The sequence below is a fragment of the Eschrichtius robustus genome, chromosome 7 (assembly GCF_028021215.1).
Source record: "Eschrichtius robustus isolate mEscRob2 chromosome 7, mEscRob2.pri, whole genome shotgun sequence".
Taxonomy (NCBI): domain Eukaryota; kingdom Metazoa; phylum Chordata; class Mammalia; order Artiodactyla; family Eschrichtiidae; genus Eschrichtius; species Eschrichtius robustus.
In genome coordinates, this window is record NC_090830.1 from 21,642,867 (window position 1) to 21,657,553 (window position 14,687).

A 14,687-nucleotide genomic window follows, 5' to 3' on the forward strand; every position below is an offset into this window, starting at 1 on the left:
TTACAGAGAGATATCAATACATAGGTTTTAAGTTTCTTACTAGTCAGATATATTCTTGGGCGGTGAATAGGGGGTGTTGAGTCCAGTTCACTGAGCAAGTAGTAGGTCTTGTCTATTACATATTGGGTTTATGGAACGGTATCTGAGCTAATTTGAAACCCTTGTTTTATGCATCACCCCACCTCACCTTTCCCGTTAGGCAGCCATAGTGTGTTTTCTAAACGTGTGACCCTGTTCTGTTTTGTAATTCAGTTCAAGGGTAGCGGTTTTTACATTCCCTCTATAAGTGATATCTTATGATAAGTGTCTTTTTCTGTGTGACTTATTTCACTTAGAATCGTCGTACCTAAATCCACTCATCATGCTGCTACTAGCCTTATGACGTTGATTTCATGGCTGAGTGATATTCCATTGTACATAAGGAGCACAACTTCTTTATCCATTTTTCTCTTTCCTGGGATATTTAAGGTGTAACGAAGTGGAGGTTCTTGTCAACAGAGCAGCCCTAAACTTTGGGGTGCTTGTGTCTTGCTGATTTTTAGTTTTCCCAATTTATACGCCCATGAGTGGAAGTGCCCTATGCTCTCTAAGCTGAGTTTTGTAAATGTTTCAGGACACACCGTACACTTCTCCTGAGTGGCTGTTGGCAATTTACATCCCGCCCATCAGCGTAGCAAGGCTCCCGTTTCTCCGTGGCCTGTCCTGCATTTCTGGTTTTGACACTTTATTCAGCATGGCCCTTTTGACCGATGGGAAGCGAGACTTCTTTGTAGCGCTGATTTGCCTTTCCAGGTTGCTTGGTTGGCCAAAAAGGGCATATGCGTTATTTCCTGAATATATTCAGGAAAAAACGCATACGCCCTTTTTGGCCAAGGGCATCATTGTCGAGGTTTTGCCGCTTTTCCTGTGCTTTAAAGGCGATTCGAATCTGCCTCCTGAAATCTGTTTCCTGCAATTCTGCCTTGCTTTCAAATCCTCTTTGTTGCCTTCCCTCAATATATTTGTAGACGAGAGTTATCATTTATAAGTCTGCAGGTTTGTGAATTGCAGTGCCCCTGAGCTCCATTTTTCAACTCGCTCTCTTGGGAGCTGGCCGCAAAAGCGCAGGATTGCTTTAGGCCCTATTCTGCTTCCGGGCGGCAGACTGAGCCTGTGGTTAAGTCTTCTTCCTGATGGGAAACTAGAGTGACCTGTGCCTGTCCCAACACCTAGAGCTAGTCTCTCATTGGTTCCCCCTCTTCCCGTTCATCCTCAGGACAAATTGCAACCTGTATGGAACAGGAGGTTAAAGGTGCTGATTCTCCAAGGAGGGAGATTGCTAGTAAAGCGGCTGGAATGGCGAACCCGAGCACAAGGAGATGAGAAATGAGGTGCGTTTTAGAAACCTTTCCCGATCACTCGGTGGACCATCTTCTGGGTTTCTCATGCATGTTTTCGATGTAGGCAGATGCCCTTGAACCTGGAGATTTGGGACCCATGGGATGGGTACCACGCAGTATTACTTTAAAGCGTCTGCGTTTGCTCACCCAACCTCACCAAACCTCTCAGCCCCAAGAGTGTCCACCCTTATGTCTCAATCAGCTGCGGGTCTAGATATGGTCAATCCAGGTGGCATCACAGCCCCTGAACGAATTTTGTAAGAATTTCTCTCTCTTTCACTGTCTTTGTTTCACGGGTTTTTGAAATTAATTGAGTTTTATAATGGGGTTTAGCTGCTTTTCACTGCTGTGTTTATGCAGCTTTACACCCACTTGACTCACTTACAGAGAGATATCAATACATAGGTGTTGAGATTCTTACTAGTCAGATATATTCTTGGGCGGTGAATAGGGGGTGTTGAGTCCAGTTCCCTGAGCAAGGAGTAGGTCTTGTCTATTACATATTGGGTTTATGGAACGGTATCTGAGCTAATTTGAAACCCTTGTTTTATGCATCACCCCACCTCACCTTTCCCGTTAGGCAGCCATAGTGTCTTTTCTAACCGTGTGACTCTGTTCTGTTTTGTAATTCAGTTCAAGGGTAGCGGTTTTTACATTCCCTCTATAAGTGATATCTTATGATAAGTGTCTTTTTCTGTGTGACTTATTTCACTTAGAATCGTCGTACCTAAATGCACTCATCATGCTGCTACTAGCCTTATGACGTTGATTTCATGGCTGAGTGATATTCCATTGTACGTAAGGAGCACAACTTCTTTATCCATTTTTCTCTTTCCTGGGATATTTAAGGTGTAACGAAGTGGAGGTTCTTGTCAACAGAGCAGCCCTAAACTTTGGGGTGCTTGTGTCTTGCTGATTTTTAGTTTTCCCAATTTATACGCCCATGAGTGGAAGTGCCCTATGCTCTCTAAGCTGAGTTTTGTAAATGTTTCAGGACACACCGTACACTTCTCCTGAGTGGCTGTTGGCAATTTACATCCCGCCCATCAGCGTAGCAAGGCTCCCGTTTCTCCGTGGCCTGTCCTGCATTTCTGGTTTTGACACTTTATTCAGCATGGCCCTTTTGACCGATGGGAAGCGAGACTTCTTTGTAGCGCTGATTTGCCTTTCCAGGTTGCTTGGTTGGCCAAAAAGGGCGTATGCGTTTTTTCCTGAATATATTCAGGAAAAAACGCATACGCCCTTTTTGGCCAAGGGCATCATTGTCGAGGTTTTGCCGCTTTTCCTGTGCTTTAAAGGCGATTCGAATCTGCCTCCTGAAATCTGTTTCCTGCAATTCTGCCTTGCTTTCAAATCCTCTTTGTTGCCTTCCCTCAATATATTTGTAGACGAGAGTTATCATTTATAAGTCTGCAGGTTTGTGAATTGCAGTGCCCCTGAGCTCCATTTTTCAACTCGCTCTCTTGGGAGCTGGCCGCAAAAGCGCAGGATTGCTTTAGGCCCTATTCTGCTTCCGGGCGGCAGACTGAGCCTGTGGTTAAGTCTTCTTCCTGATGGGAAACTAGAGTGACCTGTGCCTGTCCCAACACCTAGAGCTAGTCTCTCATTGGTTCCCCGTCTTCCCGTTCATCCTCAGTTCAAATTGCCACCTGTATGGAACAGGAGGTTAAAGGTGCTGATTCTCCAAGGAGGGAGATTGCTAGTAAAGCCGCTGGAATGGCGAACCCGAGCACAAGGAGATGAGAAATGAGGTGCGTTTTAGAAACCTTTCCCGATCACTCGGTGGACCATCTTCTGGGTTTCTCATGCATGTTTTCGATGTAGGCAGATGCCCTTGAACCTGGAGATTTGGGACCCATGGGATGGGTACCACGCAGTATTACTTTAAAGCGTCTGCGTTTGCTCACCCAACCTCACCAAACCTCTCAGCCCTAAGAGTGTCCACCCTTATGTCTCAATCAGCCGCGGGTCTAGACATGGTCAATCCAGGTGGCATCACAGCCCCTGAACGAATTTTGTAAGAATTTCTCTCTCTTTCACTGTCTTTGTTTCACGGGTTTTTAAAATTATTTGAGTTTTATAATGGGGTTTAGCTGCTTTTCACTGCTGTGTTTATGCAGCTTTACACCCACTTGACTCACTTACAGAGAGATATCAATACATAGGTTTTAAGATTCTTACTAGTCAGATATATTCTTGGGCGGTGAATAGGGGGTGTTGAGTCCAGTTCCCTGAGCAAGGAGTAGGTCTTGTCTATTACGTATTGGGTTTATGGAACGGTATCTGAGCTAATTTGAAACCCTTGTTTTATGCATCACCCCACCTCACCTTTCCCGTTAGGCAGCCATAGTGTGTTTTCTAACCGTGTGACTCTGTTCTGTTTTGTAATTCAGTTCAAGGGTAGCGGTTTTTACATTCCCTCTATAAGTGATATCTTATGATAAGTGTCTTTTTCTGTGTGACTTATTTCACTTAGAATCGTCGTACCTAAATCCACTCATCATGCTGCTACTAGCCTTATGACGTTGATTTCATGGCTGAGTGATATTCCATTGTACATAAGGAGCACAACTTCTTTATCCATTTTTATCTTTCCTGGGATATTTAAGGTGTAACGAAGTGGAGGTTCTTGTCAACAGAGCAGCCCTAAACTTTGGGGTGCTTGTGTCTTGCTGATTTTTAGTTTTCCCAATTTATACGCCCATGAGTGGAAGTGCCCTATGCTCTCTAAGCTGAGTTTTGTAAATGTTTCAGGACACACCGTACACTTCTCCAGAGTGGCTGTTGGCAATTTACATCCCGCCCATCAGTGTAGCAAGGCTCCCGTTTCTCCGTGGCCTGTCCTGCATTTCTGGTTTTGACACTTTATTCAGCATGGCCCTTTTGACCGATGGGAAGCGAGACTTCTTTGTAGCGCTGATTTGCCTTTCCAGGTTGCTTGGTTGGCCAAAAAGGGCGTATGCGTTTTTTCCTGAATATATTCAGGAAAAAACGCATACGCCCTTTTTGGCCAAGGGCATCATTGTCGAGGTTTTGCCGCTTTTCCTGTGCTTTAAAGGCGATTCGAATCTGCCTCCTGAAATCTGTTTCCTGCAATTCTGCCTTGCTTTCAAATCCTCGTTGTTGCCTTCCCTCAATACATTTGTAGACGAGAGTTATCATTTATACGTCTGCAGGTTTGTGAATTGCAGTGCCCCTGAGCTCCATTTTTCAACTCGCTCTCTTGGGAGCTGGCCGCAAAAGCGCAGGATTGCTTTAGGCCCTATTCTGCTTCCGGGCGGCAGACTGAGCCTGTGGTTAATTCTTCTTCCTGATGGGAAAATAGAGTGACCTGTGCCTGTCCCAACACCTAGAGCTAGTCTCTCATTGGTTCCCCCTCTTCCCGTTCATCCTCAGGACAAATTGCAACCTGTATGGAACAGGAGGTTAAAGGTGCTGATTCTCCAAGGAGGGAGATTGCTAGTAAAGCGGCTGGAATGGCGAACCCGAGCACAAGGAGATGAGAAATGAGGTGCGTTTTAGAAACCTTTCCCGATCACTCGGTGGACCATCTTCTGGGTTTCTCATGCATGTTTTCGATGTAGGCAGATGCCCTTGAACCTGGAGATTTGGGACCCATGGGATGGGTACCACGCAGTATTACTTTAAAGCGTCTGCGTTTGCTCACCCAACCTCACCAAACCTCTCAGCCCCAAGAGTGTCCACCCTTATGTCTCAATCAGCTGCGGGTCTAGATATGGTCAATCCAGGTGGCATCACAGCCCCTGAACGAATTTTGTAAGAATTTCTCTCTCTTTCACTGTCTTTGTTTCACGGGTTTTTGAAATTAATTGAGTTTTATAATGGGGTTTAGCTGCTTTTCACTGCTGTGTTTATGCAGCTTTACACCCACTTGACTCACTTACAGAGAGATATCAATACATAGGTGTTGAGATTCTTACTAGTCAGATATATTCTTGGGCGGTGAATAGGGGGTGTTGAGTCCAGTTCCCTGAGCAAGGAGTAGGTCTTGTCTATTACGTATTGGGTTTATGGAACGGTATCTGAGCTAATTTGAAACCCTTGTTTTATGCATCACCCCACCTCACCTTTCCCGTTAGGCAGCCATAGTGTCTTTTCTAACCGTGTGACTCTGTTCTGTTTTGTAATTCAGTTCAAGGGTAGCGGTTTTTACATTCCCTCTATAAGTGATATCTTATGATAAGTGTCTTTTTCTGTGTGACTTATTTCACTTAGAATCGTCGTACCTAAATCCACTCATCATGCTGCTACTAGCCTTATGACGTTGATTTCATGGCTGAGTGATATTCCATTGTACATAAGGAGCACAACTTCTTTATCCATTTTTCTCTTTCCTGGGATATTTAAGGTGCAACGAAGTGGAGGTTCTTGTCAACAGAGCAGCCCTAAACTTTGGGGTGCTTGTGTCTTGCTGATTTTTAGTTTTCCCAATTTATACGCCCATGAGTGGAAGTGCCCTATGCTCTCTAAGCTGAGTTTTGTAAATGTTTCAGGACACACCGTACACTTCTCCTGAGTGGCTGTTGGCAATTTACATCCCGCCCATCAGCGTAGCAAGGCTCCCGTTTCTCCGTGGCCTGTCCTGCATTTCTGGTTTTGACACTTTATTCAGCATGGCCCTTTTGACCGATGGGAAGCGAGACTTCTTTGTAGCGCTGATTTGCCTTTCCAGGTTGCTTGGTTGGCCAAAAAGGGCGTATGCGTTTTTTCCTGAATATATTCAGGAAAAAACGCATACGCCCTTTTTGGCCAAGGGCATCATTGTCGAGGTTTTGCCGCTTTTCCTGTGCTTTAAAGGCGATTCGAATCTGCCTCCTGAAATCTGTTTCCTGCAATTCTGCCTTGCTTTCAAATCCTCTTTGTTGCCTTCCCTCAATATATTTGTAGACGAGAGTTATCATTTATAAGTCTGCAGGTCTGTGAATTGCAGTGCCCCTGAGCTCCATTTTTCAACTCGCTCTCTTGGGAGCTGGCCGCAAAAGCGCAGGATTGCTTTAGGCCCTATTCTGCTTCCGGGCGGCAGACTGAGCCTGTGGTTAAGTCTTCTTCCTGATGGGAAACTAGAGTGACCTGTGCCTGTCCCAACACCTAGAGCTAGTCTCTCATTGGTTCCCCGTCTTCCCGTTCATCCTCAGTTCAAATTGCCACCTGTATGGAACAGGAGGTTAAAGGTGCTGATTCTCCAAGGAGGGAGATTGCTAGTAAAGCCGCTGGAATGGCGAACCCGAGCACAAGGAGATGAGAAATGAGGTGCGTTTTAGAAACCTTTCCCGATCACTCGGTGGACCATCTTCTGGGTTTCTCATGCATGTTTTCGATGTAGGCAGATGCCCTTGAACCTGGAGATTTGGGACCCATGGGATGGGTATCACGCAGTATTACTTTAAAGCGTCTGCGTTTGCTCACCCAACCTCACCAAACCTCTCAGCCCTAAGAGTGTCCACCCTTATGTCTCAATCAGCTGCGGGTCTAGACATGGTCAATCCAGGTGGCATCACAGCCCCTGAACGAATTTTGTAAGAATTTCTCTCTCTTTCACTGTCTTTGTTTCACGGGTTTTTAAAATTATTTGAGTTTTATAATGGGGTTTAGCTGCTTTTCACTGCTGTGTTTATGCAGCTTTACACCCACTTGACTCCCTTACAGAGAGATATCAATACATAGGTTTTAAGATTCTTACTAATCAGATATATTCTTGGGCGGTGAATAGGGGGTGTTGAGTGAAGTTCCCTGAGCAAGGAGTAGGTCTTGTCTATTACGTATTGGGTTTATGGAACGGTATCTGAGCTAATTTGAAACCCTTGTTTTATGCATCACCCCACCTCACCTTTCCCGTTAGGCAGCCATAGTGTGTTTTCTAACCGTGTGACTCTGTTCTGTTTTGTAATTCAGTTCAAGGGTAGCGGTTTTTACATTCCCTCTATAAGTGATATCTTATGATAAGTGTCTTTTTCTGTGTGACTTATTTCACTTAGAATCGTCGTACCTAAATGCACTCATCATGCTGCTACTAGACTTATGACGTTGATTTCATGGCTGAGTGATATTCCATTGTACGTAAGGAGCACAACTTCTTTATCCATTTTTCTCTTTCCTGGGATATATAAGGTGTAACGAAGTGGAGGTTCTTGTCAACAGAGCAGCCCTAAACTTTGGGGTGCTTGTGTCTTGCTGATTTTTATTTTTCCCAATTCATACGCCCATGAGTGGAAGTGCCCTATGCTCTCTAAGCTGAGTTTTGTAAATGTTTCAGGACACACCGTACACTTCTCCAGAGTGGCTGTTGGCAATTTACATCCCGCCCATCAGCGTAGCAAGGCTCCCGTTTCTCCATGGCCTGTCCTGCATTTCTGGTTTTGACACTTTATACAGCATGGCCCTTTTGACCGATGGGAAGCGAGACTTCTTTGTAGCGCTGATTTGCCTTTCCAGGTTGCTTGGTTGGCCAAAAAGGGCGTATGCGTTTTTTCCTGAATATATTCAGGAAAAACGCATACGCCCTTTTTGGCCAAGGGCATCATTGTCGAGGTTTTGCCGCTTTTCCTGTGCTTTAAAGGCGATTCGAATCTGCCTCCTGAAATCTGTTTCCTGCAATTCTGCCTTGCTTTCAAATCCTCTTTGTTGCCTTCCCTCAATATATTTGTAGACGAGAGTTATCATTTATAAGTCTGCAGGTTTGTGAATTGCAGTGCCCCTGAGCTCCATTTTTCAACTCGCTCTCTTGGGAGCTGGCCGCAAAAGCGCAGGATTGCTTTAGGCCCTATTCTGCTTCCGGGCGGCAGACTGAGCCTGTGGTTAATTCTTCTTCCTGATGGGAAAATAGAGTGACCTGTGCCTGTCCCAACACCTAGAGCTAGTCTCTCATTGGTTCCCCGTCTTCCCGTTCATCCTCAGTTCAAATTGCCACCTGTATGGAACAGGAGGTTAAAGGTGCTGATTCTCCAAGGAGGGAGATTGCTAGTAAAGCGGCTGGAATGGCGAACCCGAGCACAAGGAGATGAGAAATGAGGTGCGTTTTAGAAACCTTTCCCGATCACTCGGTGGACCATCTTCTGGGTTTCTCATGCATGTTTTCGATGTAGGCAGATGCCCTTGAACCTGGAGTTTTGGGACCCATGGGATGGGTACCACGCAGTATTACTTTAAAGCGTCTGTGTTTGCTCACCCAACCTCACCAAACCTCTCAGCCCTAAGAGTGTCCACCCTTATGTCTCAATCAGCTGCGGGTCTAGACATGGTCAATCCAGGTGGCATCACAGCCCCTGAACGAATTTTGTAAGAATTTCTCTCTCTTTCACTGTCTTTGTTTCACGGGTTTTTAAAATTATTTGAGTTTTATAATGGGGTTTAGCTGCTTTTCACTGTTGTGTTTATGCAGCTTTACACCCACTTGACTCACTTACAGAGAGATATCAATACATAGGTTTTAAGATTCTTACTAGTCAGATATATTCTTGTTCGGTGAATAGGGGGTGTTGAGTCCAGTTCCCTGAGCAAGGAGTAGGTCTTGTCTATTACGTATTGGGTTTATGGAACGGTATCTGAGCTAATTTGAAACCCTTGTTTTATGCATCACCCCACCTCACCTTTCCCGTTAGGCAGCCATAGTGTCTTTTCTAACCGTGTGACTCTGTTCTGTTTTGTAATTCAGTTCAAGGGTAGCGGTTTTTACATTCCCTCTATAAGTGATATCTTATGATAAGTGTCTTTTTCTGTGTGACTTATTTCACTTAGAATCGTCGTACCTAAATGCACTCATCATGCTGCTACTAGCCTTATGACGTTGATTTCATGGCTGAGTGATATTCCATTGTACGTAAGGAGCACAACTTCTTTATCCATTTTTCTCTTTCCTGGGATATTTAAGGTGTAACGAAGTGGAGGTTCTTGTCAACAGAGCAGCCCTAAACTTTGGGGTGCTTGTGTCTTGCTGATTTTTAGTTTTCCCAATTTATACGCCCATGAGTGGAAGTGCCCTATGCTCTCTAAGCTGAGTTTTGTAAATGTTTCAGGACACACCGTACACTTCTCCTGAGTGGCTGTTGGCAATTTACATCCCGCCCATCAGCGTAGCAAGGCTCCCGTTTCTCCGTGGCCTGTCCTGCATTTCTGGTTTTGACACTTTATTCAGCATGGCCCTTTTGACCGATGGGAAGCGAGACTTCTTTGTAGCGCTGATTTGCCTTTCCAGGTTGCTTGGTTGGCCAAAAAGGGCGTATGCGTTTTTTCCTGAATATATTCAGGAAAAAACGCATACGCCCTTTTTGGCCAAGGGCATCATTGTCGAGGTTTTGCCGCTTTTCCTGTGCTTTAAAGGCGATTCGAATCTGCCTCCTGAAATCTGTTTCCTGCAATTCTGCCTTGCTTTCAAATCCTCTTTGTTGCCTTCCCTCAATATATTTGTAGACGAGAGTTATCATTTATAAGTCTGCAGGTTTGTGAATTGCAGTGCCCCTGAGCTCCATTTTTCAACTCGCTCTCTTGGGAGCTGGCCGCAAAAGCGCAGGATTGCTTTAGGCCCTATTCTGCTTCCGGGCGGCAGACTGAGCCTGTGGTTAAGTCTTCTTCCTGATGGGAAACTAGAGTGACCTGTGCCTGTCCCAACACCTAGAGCTAGTCTCTCATTGGTTCCCCGTCTTCCCGTTCATCCTCAGTTCAAATTGCCACCTGTATGGAACAGGAGGTTAAAGGTGCTGATTCTCCAAGGAGGGAGATTGCTAGTAAAGCCGCTGGAATGGCGAACCCGAGCACAAGGAGATGAGAAATGAGGTGCGTTTTAGAAACCTTTCCCGATCACTCAGTGGACCATCTTCTGGGTTTCTCATGCATGTTTTCGATGTAGGCAGATGCCCTTGAACCTGGAGATTTGGGACCCATGGGATGGGTACCACGCAGTATTACTTTAAAGCGTCTGCGTTTGCTCACCCAACCTCACCAAACCTCTCAGCCCTAAGAGTGTCCACCCTTATGTCTCAATCAGCCGCGGGTCTAGACATGGTCAATCCAGGTGGCATCACAGCCCCTGAACGAATTTTGTAAGAATTTCTCTCTCTTTCACTGTCTTTGTTTCACGGGTTTTTAAAATTATTTGAGTTTTATAATGGGGTTTAGCTGCTTTTCACTGCTGTGTTTATGCAGCTTTACACCCACTTGACTCACTTACAGAGAGATATCAATACATAGGTTTTAAGATTATTACTAGTCAGATATATTACTGGGCGGTGAATAGGGGGTGTTGAGTCCAGTTCCCTGAGCAAGGAGTAGGTCTTGTCTATTACGTATTGGGTTTATGGAACGGTATCTGAGCTAATTTGAAACCCTTGTTTTATGCATCACCCCACCTCACCTTTCCCGTTAGGCAGCCATAGTGTGTTTTCTAACCGTGTGACTCTGTTCTGTTTTGTAATTCAGTTCAAGGGTAGCGGTTTTTACATTCCCTCTATAAGTGATATCTTATGATAAGTGTCTTTTTCTGTGTGACTTATTTCACTTAGAATCGTCGTACCTAAATCCACTCATCATGCTGCTACTAGCCTTATGACGTTGATTTCATGGCTGAGTGATATTCCATTGTACATAAGGAGCACAACTTCTTTATCCATTTTTATCTTTCCTGGGATATTTAAGGTGTAACGAAGTGGAGGTTCTTGTCAACAGAGCAGCCCTAAACTTTGGGGTGCTTGTGTCTTGCTGATTTTTAGTTTTCCCAATTTATACGCCCATGAGTGGAAGTGCCCTATGCTCTCTAAGCTGAGTTTTGTAAATGTTTCAGGACACACCGTACACTTCTCCAGAGTGGCTGTTGGCAATTTACATCCCGCCCATCAGTGTAGCAAGGCTCCCGTTTCTCCGTGGCCTGTCCTGCATTTCTGGTTTTGACACTTTATTCAGCATGGCCCTTTTGACCGATGGGAAGCGAGACTTCTTTGTAGCGCTGATTTGCCTTTCCAGGTTGCTTGGTTGGCCAAAAAGGGCGTATGCGTTTTTTCCTGAATATATTCAGGAAAAAACGCATACGCCCTTTTTGGCCAAGGGCATCATTGTCGAGGTTTTGCCGCTTTTCCTGTGCTTTAAAGGCGATTCGAATCTGCCTCCTGAAATCTGTTTCCTGCAATTCTGCCTTGCTTTCAAATCCTCGTTGTTGCCTTCCCTCAATACATTTGTAGACGAGAGTTATCATTTATACGTCTGCAGGTTTGTGAATTGCAGTGCCCCTGAGCTCCATTTTTCAACTCGCTCTCTTGGGAGCTGGCCGCAAAAGCGCAGGATTGCTTTAGGCCCTATTCTGCTTCCGGGCGGCAGACTGAGCCTGTGGTTAATTCTTCTTCCTGATGGGAAAATAGAGTGACCTGTGCCTGTCCCAACACCTAGAGCTAGTCTCTCATTGGTTCCCCCTCTTCCCGTTCATCCTCAGGACAAATTGCAACCTGTATGGAACAGGAGGTTAAAGGTGCTGATTCTCCAAGGAGGGAGATTGCTAGTAAAGCGGCTGGAATGGCGAACCCGAGCACAAGGAGATGAGAAATGAGGTGCGTTTTAGAAACCTTTCCCGATCACTCGGTGGACCATCTTCTGGGTTTCTCATGCATGTTTTCGATGTAGGCAGATGCCCTTGAACCTGGAGATTTGGGACCCATGGGATGGGTACCACGCAGTATTACTTTAAAGCGTCTGCGTTTGCTCACCCAACCTCACCAAACCTCTCAGCCCCAAGAGTGTCCACCCTTATGTCTCAATCAGCTGCGGGTCTAGATATGGTCAATCCAGGTGGCATCACAGCCCCTGAACGAATTTTGTAAGAATTTCTCTCTCTTTCACTGTCTTTGTTTCACGGGTTTTTGAAATTAATTGAGTTTTATAATGGGGTTTAGCTGCTTTTCACTGCTGTGTTTATGCAGCTTTACACCCACTTGACTCACTTACAGAGAGATATCAATACATAGGTGTTGAGATTCTTACTAGTCAGATATATTCTTGGGCGGTGAATAGGGGGTGTTGAGTCCAGTTCCCTGAGCAAGGAGTAGGTCTTGTCTATTACGTATTGGGTTTATGGAACGGTATCTGAGCTAATTTGAAACCCTTGTTTTATGCATCACCCCACCTCACCTTTCCCGTTAGGCAGCCATAGTGTCTTTTCTAACCGTGTGACTCTGTTCTGTTTTGTAATTCAGTTCAAGGGTAGCGGTTTTTACATTCCCTCTATAAGTGATATCTTATGATAAGTGTCTTTTTCTGTGTGACTTATTTCACTTAGAATCGTCGTACCTAAATCCACTCATCATGCTGCTACTAGCCTTATGACGTTGATTTCATGGCTGAGTGATATTCCATTGTACATAAGGAGCACAACTTCTTTATCCATTTTTCTCTTTCCTGGGATATTTAAGGTGTAACGAAGTGGAGGTTCTTGTCAACAGAGCAGCCCTAAACTTTGGGGTGCTTGTGTCTTGCTGATTTTTAGTTTTCCCAATTTATACGCCCATGAGTGGAAGTGCCCTATGCTCTCTAAGCTGAGTTTTGTAAATGTTTCAGGACACACCGTACACTTCTCCTGAGTGGCTGTTGGCAATTTACATCCCGCCCATCAGCGTAGCAAGGCTCCCGTTTCTCCGTGGCCTGTCCTGCATTTCTGGTTTTGACACTTTATTCAGCATGGCCCTTTTGACCGATGGGAAGCGAGACTTCTTTGTAGCGCTGATTTGCCTTTCCAGGTTGCTTGGTTGGCCAAAAAGGGCGTATGCGTTTTTTCCTGAATATATTCAGGAAAAAACGCATACGCCCTTTTTGGCCAAGGGCATCATTGTCGAGGTTTTGCCGCTTTTCCTGTGCTTTAAAGGCGATTCGAATCTGCCTCCTGAAATCTGTTTCCTGCAATTCTGCCTTGCTTTCAAATCCTCTTTGTTGCCTTCCCTCAATATATTTGTAGACGAGAGTTATCATTTATAAGTCTGCAGGTTTGTGAATTGCAGTGCCCCTGAGCTCCATTTTTCAACTCGCTCTCTTGGGAGCTGGCCGCAAAAGCGCAGGATTGCTTTAGGCCCTATTCTGCTTCCGGGCGGCAGACTGAGCCTGTGGTTAAGTCTTCTTCCTGATGGGAAACTAGAGTGACCTGTGCCTGTCCCAACACCTAGAGCTAGTCTCTCATTGGTTCCCCCTCTTCCCGTTCATCCTCAGGACAAATTGCAACCTGTATGGAACAGGAGGTTAAAGGTGCTGATTCTCCAAGGAGGGAGATTGCTAGTAAAGCGGCTGGAATGGCGAACCCGAGCACAAGGAGATGAGAAATGAGGTGCGTTTTAGAAACCTTTCCCGATCACTCGGTGGACCATCTTCTGGGTTTCTCATGCATGTTTTCGATGTAGGCAGATGCCCTTGAACCTGGAGATTTGGGACCCATGGGATGGGTACCACGCAGTATTACTTTAAAGCGTCTGCGTTTGCTCACCCAACCTCACCAAACCTCTCAGCCCCAAGAGTGTCCACCCTTATGTCTCAATCAGCTGCGGGTCTAGATATGGTCAATCCAGGTGGCATCACAGCCCCTGAACGAATTTTGTAAGAATTTCTCTCTCTTTCACTGTCTTTGTTTCACGGGTTTTTGAAATTAATTGAGTTTTATAATGGGGTTTAGCTGCTTTTCACTGCTGTGTTTATGCAGCTTTACACCCACTTGACTCACTTACAGAGAGATATCAATACATAGGTGTTGAGATTCTTACTAGTCAGATATATTCTTGGGCGGTGAATAGGGGGTGTTGAGTCCAGTTCCCTGAGCAAGGAGTAGGTCTTGTCTATTACGTATTGGGTTTATGGAACGGTATCTGAGCTAATTTGAAACCCTTGTTTTATGCATCACCCCACCTCACCTTTCCCGTTAGGCAGCCATAGTGTCTTTTCTAACCGTGTGACTCTGTTCTGTTTTGTAATTCAGTTCAAGGGTAGCGGTTTTTACATTCCCTCTATAAGTGATATCTTATGATAAGTGTCTTTTTCTGTGTGACTTATTTCACTTAGAATCGTCGTACCTAAATCCACTCATCATGCTGCTACTAGCCTTATGACGTTGATTTCATGGCTGAGTGATATTCCATTGTACATAAGTAGCACAACTTCTTTATCCATTTTTCTCTTTCCTGGGATATTTAAGGTGCAACGAAGTGGAGGTTCTTGTCAACAGAGCAGCCCTAAACTTTGGGGTGCTTGTGTCTTGCTGATTTTTAGTTTTCCCAATTTATACGCCCATGAGTGGAAGTGCCCTATGCTCTCTAAGCTGAGTTCTGTAAATGT